Here is a 10,618-nt window from a genome sequence, read left to right on the forward strand (position 1 = left end):
TTTCAGTACTCTCAAGGCATATAAGGTCCTGTTTCAATACTCTGAAGGCTTATAAGGTCCTGTTTCAGTACTCTGAAGGCTTATAAGGTCCTGTTTCAGTACTCTGAAGGCTTACAACGTCCTGTTTCAGTACTCTGAAGGCCAATAAGGTCCTGTTTCAGTACTCTGAAGACAAATAAGGTCCTGCTTCAGTACTCTGAAGACTAATAAGGTCCTGTTTCAGTACTCTGAAGGCTAATAAGGTCCTGTTTCAGAACTCTGAAGACTAATAAGGTCCTGTTTCAGTACTCTGAAGACTAATAATTGTTTGAGTACTCTGAAGGCTGATAAGGTCTTGTTTCAGTACTTTGAAGGCTAATAAGGTTATGTTTCAGTACTCTGAAGGCTAATAAGATCCTGTTTCAGTACTCTGAAGGCTAATAAGGTCCTGTTTAATTACTCTGAAGGCCTATAAGGTCCTGTTTCAGTACTCTGGAGGCTAATGAGGTCCTGTTTCAGTACTCTGAAGGCTAATAAGGTCCTGTTTCAGTACTCTGAAGGCTAATAAGGTCCTGTTTCAGTACTCTGAAGGATAATTAGGTCCTGTTTCAGTACTCTGAAGGCTAATAAGGTCCTGTTTCAGTACTCTGGAGGCTAATAATATCCGGTTTCAGTACTCTGAAGGCCTATAAGGTCCTGTTTCAGTACTCTGAAGGATAATGAGGTCCTGTTTCATTACTCTGAAGGCTAATAAGTTCCTGTTTCAGTACTCTGAAGGCTAATAAGATCCGGTTTCAGTACTCTGAAGGCTAATAAGGTCCTGTTTCAGTACTCTGAAGGCTAATAAGGTCCTGTTTCAGTACTCTGAAGGATAATTAGGTCCTGTTTCAGCACTCTGAAGGCTAATTAGGTCCTGTTTCAGCACTCTGAAGGCTAATAAGGTCCTGTTTCAGTACTCTGAAGGCTAATAAGATCCGGTTTCAGTACTCTGAAGGCTAATAAGGTCCCGTTTTTGTACTCTGAAGGCTAATAAGGTTCTGTTTCAGTATTCTAAAAGCTAATAAGCTCCTGTTTCAGTACTCTGAAGGCTAATAATGTCTTATTTCAGTACTCTAAAGGCTAATAAGGTGCTGTTTCAGAACTCTGAAGGCTAATAAGCTCCTGTTTCAGTACTCTGAAGGCTAATAATGTCTTATTTCAGTACTCTAAAGGCTAATAAGGTGCTGTTTCAGAACTCTGAAGGCTAATAAGCTCCTGTTTCAGTACTCTGAAGGCTAATAATGTCTTATTTCAGTACTCTAAAGGCTAATAAGGTCCTGTTTCAGAACTCTGAAGGCTAATAAGCTCCTGTTTCAGTACTCTGAAGGCTAATAAGGTCCTGTTTCAGTACTCTGAAGGCTAATAAGGTCCTGTTTCAGAACTCTGAAGGCTAATAAGGTCCTGTTTCAGTACTCTGAAGGCTAATAATGTCTTATTTCAGTACTCTAAAGGCTAATAAGGTCCTGTTTCAGAACTCTGAAGGCTAATGAGCTCCTGTTTCAGTACTCTGAAGGCTAATGAGGTCCTGTTTCAGTACTCTGAAGGCTAATGAGCTCCTGTTTCAGTACTCTGAAGGCTAATGAGGTCCTGTTTCAGTACTCTGAAGGCTAATGAGGTCCTGTTTCAGAACTCTGAAGGCTAATGAGGTCCTGTTTCAGAACTCTGAAGGCTAATGAGGTCCTGTTTCAGAACTCTGAAGGCTAATGAGGTCCTGTTTCAGAACTCTGAAGGCTAATGAGGTCCTGTTTCAGAACTCTGAAGGCTAATGAGGTCCTGTTTCAGAACTCTGAAGGCTAATGAGGTCCTGTTTCAGTACTCTACAGGCTAATGAGGTCCTGTTTCAGTACTCTACAGGCTAATGAGGTCCTGTTTCAGTACTCTACAGGCTAATGAGGTCCAGTTTCAGTACTCTACAGGCTAATGAGGTCCTGTTTCAGTACTCTACAGGCTAATGAGGTCCTGTTTCAGTACTCTACAGGCTAATGAGGTCCAGTTTCAGTACTCTACAGGCTAATGAGGTCCTGTTTCAGTACTCTACAGGCTAATGAGGTCCTGTTTCAGTACTCTACAGGCTAATGAGGTCCAGTTTCAGTACTCTACAGGCTAATGAGGTCCAGTTTCAGTACTCTACAGGCTAATGAGGTCCAGTTTCAGTACTCTACAGGCTAATGAGGTCCTGTTTCAGTACTCTACAGGCTAATGAGGTCCAGTTTCAGTACTCTACAGGCTAATGAGGTCCTGTTTCAGTACTCTACAGGCTAATGAGGTCCTGTTTCAGTACTCTACAGGCTAATGAGGTCCAGTTTCAGTACTCTACAGGCTAATGAGGTCCTGTTTCAGTACTCTACAGGCTAATGAGGTCCAGTTTCAGTACTCTACAGGCTAATGAGGTCCAGTTTCAGTACTCTACAGGCTAATGAGGTCCTGTTTCAGTACTCTACAGGCTAATGAGGTCCTGTTTCAGTACTCTACAGGCTAATGAGGTCCTGTTTCAGTACTCTACAGGCTAATGAGGTCCTGTTTCAGTACTCTACAGGCTAATGAGGTCCTGTTTCAGTACTCTACAGGCTAATGAGGTCCTGTTTCAGTACTCTACAGGCTAATGAGGTCCTGTTTCAGTACTCTACAGGCTAATGAGGTCCTGTTTCAGTACTCTACAGGCTAATGAGGTCCTGTTTCAGTACTCTACAGGCTAATGAGGTCCTGTTTCAGTACTCTACAGGCTAATGAGGTCCTGTTTCAGTACTCTACAGGCTAATGAGGTCCTGTTTCAGTACTCTACAGGCTAATGAGGTCCTGTTTCAGTACTCTACAGGCTAATGAGGTCCTGTTTCAGTACTCTACAGGCTAATGAGGTCCTGTTTCAGTACTCTACAGGCTAATGAGGTCCTGTTTCAGTACTCTACAGGCTAATGAGGTCCTGTTTCAGTACTCTACAGGCTAATGAGGTCCTGTTTCAGTACTCTACAGGCTAATGAGGTCCTGTTTCAGTACTCTACAGGCTAATGAGGTCCTGTTTCAGTACTCTACAGGCTAATGAGGTCCTGTTTCAGTACTCTACAGGCTAATGAGGTCCTGTTTCAGTACTCTACAGGCTAATGAGGTCCTGTTTCAGTACTCTACAGGCTAATGAGGTCCTGTTTCAGTACTCTACAGGCTAATGAGGTCCTGTTTCAGTACTCTACAGGCTAATGAGGTCCTGTTTCAGTACTCTACAGGCTAATGAGGTCCTGTTTCAGTACTCTACAGGTTAATGAGGAGGTCCTGTTTCAGTACTCTACAGGCTAATGAGGTCCTGTTTCAGTACTCTACAGGTTAATGAGGAGGTCCTGTTTCAGTACTCTACAGGCTAATGAGGTCCTGTTTCAGTACTCTACAGGCTAATGAGGTCCTGTTTCAGTACTCTACAGGCTAATGAGGTCCTGTTTCAGTACTCTACAGGCTAATGAGGTCCTGTTTCAGTACTCTACAGGCTAATGAGGTCCTGTTTCAGTACTCTACAGGCTAATGAGGTCCTGTTTCAGTACTCTACAGGCTAATGAGGTCCTGTTTCAGTACTCTACAGGCTAATGAGGTCCTGTTTCAGTACTCTACAGGCTAATGAGGTCCTGTTTCAGTACTCTACAGGCTAATGAGGTCCTGTTTCAGTACTCTACAGGCTAATGAGGTCCTGTTTCAGTACTCTACAGGCTAATGAGGTCCTGTTTCAGTACTCTACAGGCTAATGAGGTCCTGTTTCAGTACTCTACAGGCTAATGAGGTCCTGTTTCAGTACTCTACAGGCTAATGAGGTCCTGTTTCAGTACTCTACAGGCTAATGAGGTCCTGTTTCAGTACTCTACAGGCTAATGAGGTCCTGTTTCAGTACTCTACAGGCTAATGAGGTCCTGTTTCAGTACTCTACAGGCTAATGAGGTCCTGTTTCAGTACTCTACAGGCTAATGAGGTCCTGTTTCAGTACTCTACAGGCTAATGAGGTCCTGTTTCAGTACTCTACAGGCTAATGAGGTCCTGTTTCAGTACTCTACAGGCTAATGAGGTCCTGTTTCAGTACTCTACAGGCTAATGAGGTCCTGTTTCAGTACTCTACAGGCTAATGAGGTCCTGTTTCAGTACTCTACAGGCTAATGAGGTCCTGTTTCAGTACTCTACAGGCTAATGAGGTCCTGTTTCAGTACTCTACAGGCTAATGAGGTCCTGTTTCAGTACTCTACAGGCTAATGAGGTCCTGTTTCAGTACTCTACAGGCTAATGAGGTCCTGTTTCAGTACTCTACAGGCTAATGAGGTCCTGTTTCAGTACTCTACAGGCTAATGAGGTCCTGTTTCAGTACTCTACAGGCTAATGAGGTCCTGTTTCAGTACTCTACAGGCTAATGAGGTCCTGTTTCAGTACTCTACAGGCTAATGAGGTCCTGTTTCAGTACTCTACAGGCTAATGAGGTCCTGTTTCAGTACTCTACAGGCTAATGAGGTCCTGTTTCAGTACTCTACAGGCTAATGAGGTCCTGTTTCAGTACTCTACAGGCTAATGAGGTCCTGTTTCAGTACTCTACAGGCTAATGAGGTCCTGTTTCAGTACTCTACAGGCTAATGAGGTCCTGTTTCAGTACTCTACAGGCTAATGAGGTCCTGTTTCAGTACTCTACAGGCTAATGAGGTCCTGTTTCAGTACTCTACAGGCTAATGAGGTCCTGTTTCAGTACTCTACAGGCTAATGAGGTCCTGTTTCAGTACTCTACAGGCTAATGAGGTCCTGTTTCAGTACTCTACAGGCTAATGAGGTCCTGTTTCAGTACTCTACAGGCTAATGAGGTCCTGTTTCAGTACTCTACAGGCTAATGAGGTCCTGTTTCAGTACTCTACAGGCTAATGAGGTCCTGTTTCAGTACTCTACAGGCTAATGAGGTCCTGTTTCAGTACTCTACAGGCTAATGAGGTCCTGTTTCAGTACTCTACAGGCTAATAAGGTCCTGTTTCAGTACTCTACAGGCTAATAAGGTCCTGTTTCAGTACTCTACAGGCTAATAAGGTCCTGTTTCAGTACTCTACAGGCTAATAAGGTCCTGTTTCAGTACTCTACAGGCTAATAAGGTCCTGTTTCAGTACTCTACAGGCTAATAAGGTCCTGTTTCAGTACTCTACAGGCTAATAAGGTCCGGTTTCAGTACTCTACAGGCTAATAAGGTCCTGTTTCAGTACTCTACAGGCTAATAAGGTCCTGTTTCAGTACTCTACAGGCTAATAAGGTCCTGTTTCAGTACTCTACAGGCTAATAAGGTCCTGTTTCAGTACTCTACAGGCTAATAAGGTCCTGTTTCAGTACTCTACAGGCTAATAAGGTCCTGTTTCAGTACTCTACAGGCTAATGAGGTCCTGTTTCAGTACTCTACAGGCTAATGAGGTCCTGTTTCAGTACTCTACAGGCTAATGAGGTCCTGTTTCAGTACTCTACAGGCTAATGAGGTCCTGTTTCACTACTCTACAGGCTAATGAGGTCCTGTTTCAGTACTCTACAGGCTAATGAGGTCCTGTTTCAGTACTCTACAGGCTAATAAGGTCCTGTTTCAGTACTCTACAGGCTAATAAGGTCCTGTTTCAGTACTCTACAGGCTAATAAGGTCCTGTTTCAGTACTCTACAGGCTAATAAGGTCCTGTTTCAGTACTCTACAGGCTAATAAGGTCCTGTTTCAGTACTCTACAGGCTAATAAGGTCCTGTTTCAGTACTCTACAGGCTAATAAGGTCCTAACTCCCAGGTGGGTGTATAATGTGATTTATATTGTGTTGTCTTGAAGATTAAAACAAGATTTAGGGCGATGGTCGGGTGGGTTATGTTACACGGAGGAGCCGGCAGCCAGGATGCTCTTGGTCACTCCTTAGAGCTCTTGGTCACTCCTTAGAGCTCTTGGTCACTCCTTAGAGCTCTTGGTCACTCTTTAGAGCTCTTGGTCACTCCTTAGAGCTCTTGGTCACTCCTTGGTCACTCCTTAGAGCTCTTGGTCACTCCTTGGTCACTCCTTAGAGCTCTTGGTCACTCCTTGGTCACTCCTTAGAGCTCTTGGTCACTCCTTGGTCACTCCTTAGAGCTCTTGGTCACTCCTTGGTCACTCCTTAGAGCTCTTCGTCACTCCTTGGTCACTCCTTAGAGCTCTTGGTCACTCCTTAACTGCTTCGTCCTGTAGACCACAACATGACCTGGTGTGGTAACCGACTCCCAGGGCCACCATGTTCACCCCTCATGGAAAAAGAGAGAGAGAGAGAGAGAGAGAGAGAGAGAGAGAGAGAGAGAGAGAGAGAGAGAGAGAGAGAGAGAGAGAGAGAGAGAGAGAGAGAGAGAGGAGGACTATGGTGTGAAACAGGATGTAGTCAAGCACCCACCTACTACCCTACCCCCCCTCCCTTCTGTCCCTTCCTGTCCCTTTGCACCAGTCCTTTCCTCCTTAATTCCTCCGCCCGTCCATATGTCGTCCTACGCGACCTGTCTAGCCCCCAACCACCCAGACGGAACAGGCGTAATGGGTGTTCCTTTCCTCCTTTCCACGTGGTTCGAATCTCCGTCCCACAGTTGGGAAGGGAAGGGAAGAGAAGGGTTTGTTGTTCAGAGCGCCCTGCTACGAGCCCCACTATAGGCTACCTGAAGGGGGGCCCTCCACTACTAATTTCTGTGGTGGGATATGAATCTAATTACCATGGAAATGGGGGGGTGGGGGGTGAATTATGGGGGCGGGGGGAGGGCATGGAACCTAGGGGGATCTATGGAACCATCGATAAGGGTTTATGGACCCATTTTAAGGGAGGAGGGACCTGAGAAATGGCATTCAACATAGCCAGTCACCATAGGCTAAAACCCTTAACCTCATGTCAATACCCTCCAACCGCATGCTCTGAGACCATGTGGTGGCACTCATAGGGGAAAATGGGGCATCAAATTAGACTCCAACATAACTCGTGGCTCTATACCCATTGTCTCTAGGGTATGGTACCCATGCCCAAGTCTCTATAGACACCAATAAACTGACTCTTAGCTTCCTCTCTAGCAATTCACTAGCTAAGGAACGATTAAGCCACAATAGAGTCTAAGCTTAGCCATACGTCAGGCTGCGAGCAGCCGCGTCCAACAGCCTGGTTGATCAGTCCAGCAACCAGCAGGCCTGGTCGACGACCGGGCCGCAGGGACGCTAAGCCCCGGAAGCACCTCAAGGTATCTTGAGGTTATCTTGAGTTCATTTCGGGGCTTTTAGTGTCCCCGCGGCCCGGTCCTTGACCAGGCCTCCACCCCCAGGAAGCAGCCCGTGACAGCTGACTAACACCCAGGTACCTATTTACTGCTAGGTAACAGAGGCATTCAGGGTGAAAGAAACTTTGCCCATTTGTTTCTGCCTCATGCGGGAATCGAACCCGCGCCACAGAATTACGAGTCCTGCTCAAGGTAAGGTAAGGTACCTACCTACCTTGAGGCTACCTTGAGGTGCTTCCGGGGCTTAGTGTCCCCGCGGCCCGGTCGTCGACCAGGCCTCCTGGTTGCTGCACTGATCAACCAGGCTGTTAGACGCGGCTGCTCGCAGCCTGACGTATGAGTCACAGCCTGGTTGATCAGGTAGCTCCTATACGTCCCATTTTGTGATTATTTCTGGCCAAACTAATCATATTTCCAACACCAAACCTGTTCTTACAAGCCTGTCTCCGTCCACACCTGTTCCGGTCCCTCTATACCTGCCCCCCGTTCTTCCCACACCTGTTCCTGATCTCTTCCCCCAAATGCTGTCACCGGTAGCAATTATATTGTTGCCTGAGAACACCTGTTGCTCCAAACCTGCCTTACTCCACACACCTGTTATTGCACCTTCAGCCATTGACACCCAATACACACCTGCCTCCCCCCCCCTGTTTCACTAGGGAGCACACCTGAAGTGGAACTATGGGACTCATATCCTACGTTGAATAGATATTGAAGTCAATTCTTGATTAGGCAAGATTATCAGCGTGGAGCATTTGACCGCGTCAGTCATTGAGCTCGGTCATGCAAGTTCCGGACTTTTGAGCGCCAAAAGCAGGGTCTTAAATTGATATTTTTAATTGCAAGGAACTGAATGTTAAAGATGTACTCCCCATATCTTTGTGTATATACACACAGATATACACACTATCCTAGTGTGTATGGAGGAGTATTTATGGTCTTAGTAGCTGTCAAGAGGTTTAATAGGCCTTTGTAGGTCGTTAGAGGATGATTACAGGCCTTAATCACCCTGTTAAGATTGATAGGTTTCAATTAGGACCAGCCCCACCGGAAATTGTTAGGTCTACATCGCCTTCCGTTGGTTGATAGGCCTAAATAACTCTCCTGAGGTTGATAGGCCTAAATAACCTGGCTGTGGTGGGCCTGCGGGCCGCTCCAAGCAACAGCCTGGTGGACCAAACTCTCACAAGTCAAGCCTGGCCTCGGGCCGGGCTGTGGTGGGTATGTGGGCCTGCGGGCCGCTCCAAGCAACAGCCTGGTGGACCAAACTCTCACAAGTCAAGCCTGGCCTCGGGCCGGGCTGTGGTGGGTATGTGGGCCTGCGGGCCGCTCCAAGCAACAGCCTGGTGAACCAAACTCTCACAAGTCAAGCCTGGCCTCGGGCCGGGCTGTGGTGGGTATGTGGGCCTGCGGGCCGCTCCAAGCAACAGCCTGGTGGACCAAACTCTCACAAGTCAAGCCTGGCCTCGGGCCGGGCTGTGGTGGGTATGTGGGCCTGCGGGCCGCTCCAAGCAACAGCCTGGTGGACCAAACTCTCACAAGTCAAGCCTGGCCTCGGGCCGGGCTGTGGTGGGTATGTGGGCCTGCGGGCCGCTCCAAGCAACAGCCTGGTGGACCAAACTCTCACAAGTCAAGCCTGGCCTCGGGCCGGGCTGTGGTGGGTATGTGGGCCTGCGGGCCGCTCCAAGCAACAGCCTGGTGGACCAAACTCTCACAAGTCAAGCCTGGCCTCGGGCCGGGCTGTGGTGGGTATGTGGGCCTGCGGGCCGCTCCAAGCAACAGCCTGGTGGACCAAACTCTCACAAGTCAAGCCTGGCCTCGGGCCGGGCTGTAGTGGGTATGTGGGCCTGCGGGCCGCTCCAAGCAACAGCCTGGTGGACCAAACTCTCACAAGTCAAGCCTGGCCTCGGGCCGGGCTGTGGTGGGTATGTGGGCCTGCGGGCCGCTCCAAGCAACAGCCTGGTGGACCAAACTCTCACAAGTCAAGCCTGGCCTCGGGCCGGGCTGTGGTGGGTATGTGGGCCTGCGGGCCGCTCCAAGCAACAGCCTGGTGGACCAAACTCTCACAAGTCAAGCCTGGCCTCGGGCCGGGCTGTGGTGGGTATGTGGGCCTGCGGGCCGCTCCAAGCAACAGCCTGGTGGACCAAACTCTCACAAGTCAAGCCTGGCCTCGGGCCGGGCTGTGGTGGGTATGTGGGCCTGCGGGCCGCTCCAAGCAACAGCCTGGTGGACCAAACTCTCACAAGTCAAGCCTGGCCTCGGGCCGGGCTTGGGCAGTAGAACAACTCCTAGAACATTCACCTGATATGATAGAGCCCAATAGGCTCAGGAACCTGTACACCAGTTGATTGACGGTTGAGAGGCGGGACCAAAGAGCCAGAGCTCAACCCCCGCAAGCACAACTAGGCAAGTTCAGGTCCTGAAATACCGGACTGACCGAATGAGACGAGTAAGTGCTGTTGGATTTGGTCAGTTAGCTATGCGAGCAACTTTTATCATAGTTTACCATAAAAGTTTTCTTATTCAATAACAGAAAACGATAGTTTTAGGGATTACTATAATGTATATAACTTTAATCTCATAATTCCTTTTGTTGTGGACAGGAAGCCTGTATATATGCATATGTTATGCTTGAATTGAGGACTCTCCCTTCCCCCCATAAGGTCGAACTACTAACATTCCTCAGAATACAACCCCACAACAGTCGACTATATGTTAGGTTGAAAAATCCACTCTGTAGAGAATCAAGGCAAGATACCTTCGACAAGCCGCCGGCTATCCTGTCCTCTTCGAGGCCAGTCGTGTTATTAGCCCCTCAGGTAAATCAGACTAACTCCATGGTAAATATCTGATGATACAACCCCTGTTTCAAACTATAACTCCTGGGGGGGGGGACCTATTTACTGCTAGGTGGACAGGCGCATGGGGTGAAAAACGCGCCCAAGCATTCCTGTGCCTCCCAGAATATGTATATATATTATAGACGGCCAAATTAGCTTTGCAACAATGGCTGGGAGACGGTAAGGGTGGACAATGTAGGAACGGTTCCCGCCAGAAATGCCCCACACACCTGCAGACGCCATCGTCCGGCCGGACAGACTTCTCCCCTGCGCCTCCGTTTTCTTCACGCTTATCAACATAATACGCAATATGACAACAAACCATTTAGCATTTTTTTAAGGACGTATATAACGTATCGGTCAACATTCTTTAGCCTAGCACCCAATAGGGAAGGGGTTAGCATACTATTGATCTCCATTTGCAACGATACATGCCACTGTATTACCCAAAGCTTTGCTAAAACCTTTTAGTTATCGAAGCTTTATACTAAGATTTTCTGGCGCGCCCCTACTTTTTGCTT

General features: G+C 47.7%; 1 protein-coding gene across 1 annotated transcript in view; it reads right to left on the bottom strand.

Annotated features, from left to right (window-relative positions):
• LOC123753081 (uncharacterized) overlaps nt 1–10,618 on the bottom strand; it is a 92,385-nt gene that overhangs the window by 7,345 nt on the left and 74,422 nt on the right.

Source organism: Procambarus clarkii, chromosome 12 (assembly GCF_040958095.1).
Source record: "Procambarus clarkii isolate CNS0578487 chromosome 12, FALCON_Pclarkii_2.0, whole genome shotgun sequence".
In the NCBI taxonomy this organism is placed as follows: domain Eukaryota; kingdom Metazoa; phylum Arthropoda; class Malacostraca; order Decapoda; family Cambaridae; genus Procambarus; species Procambarus clarkii.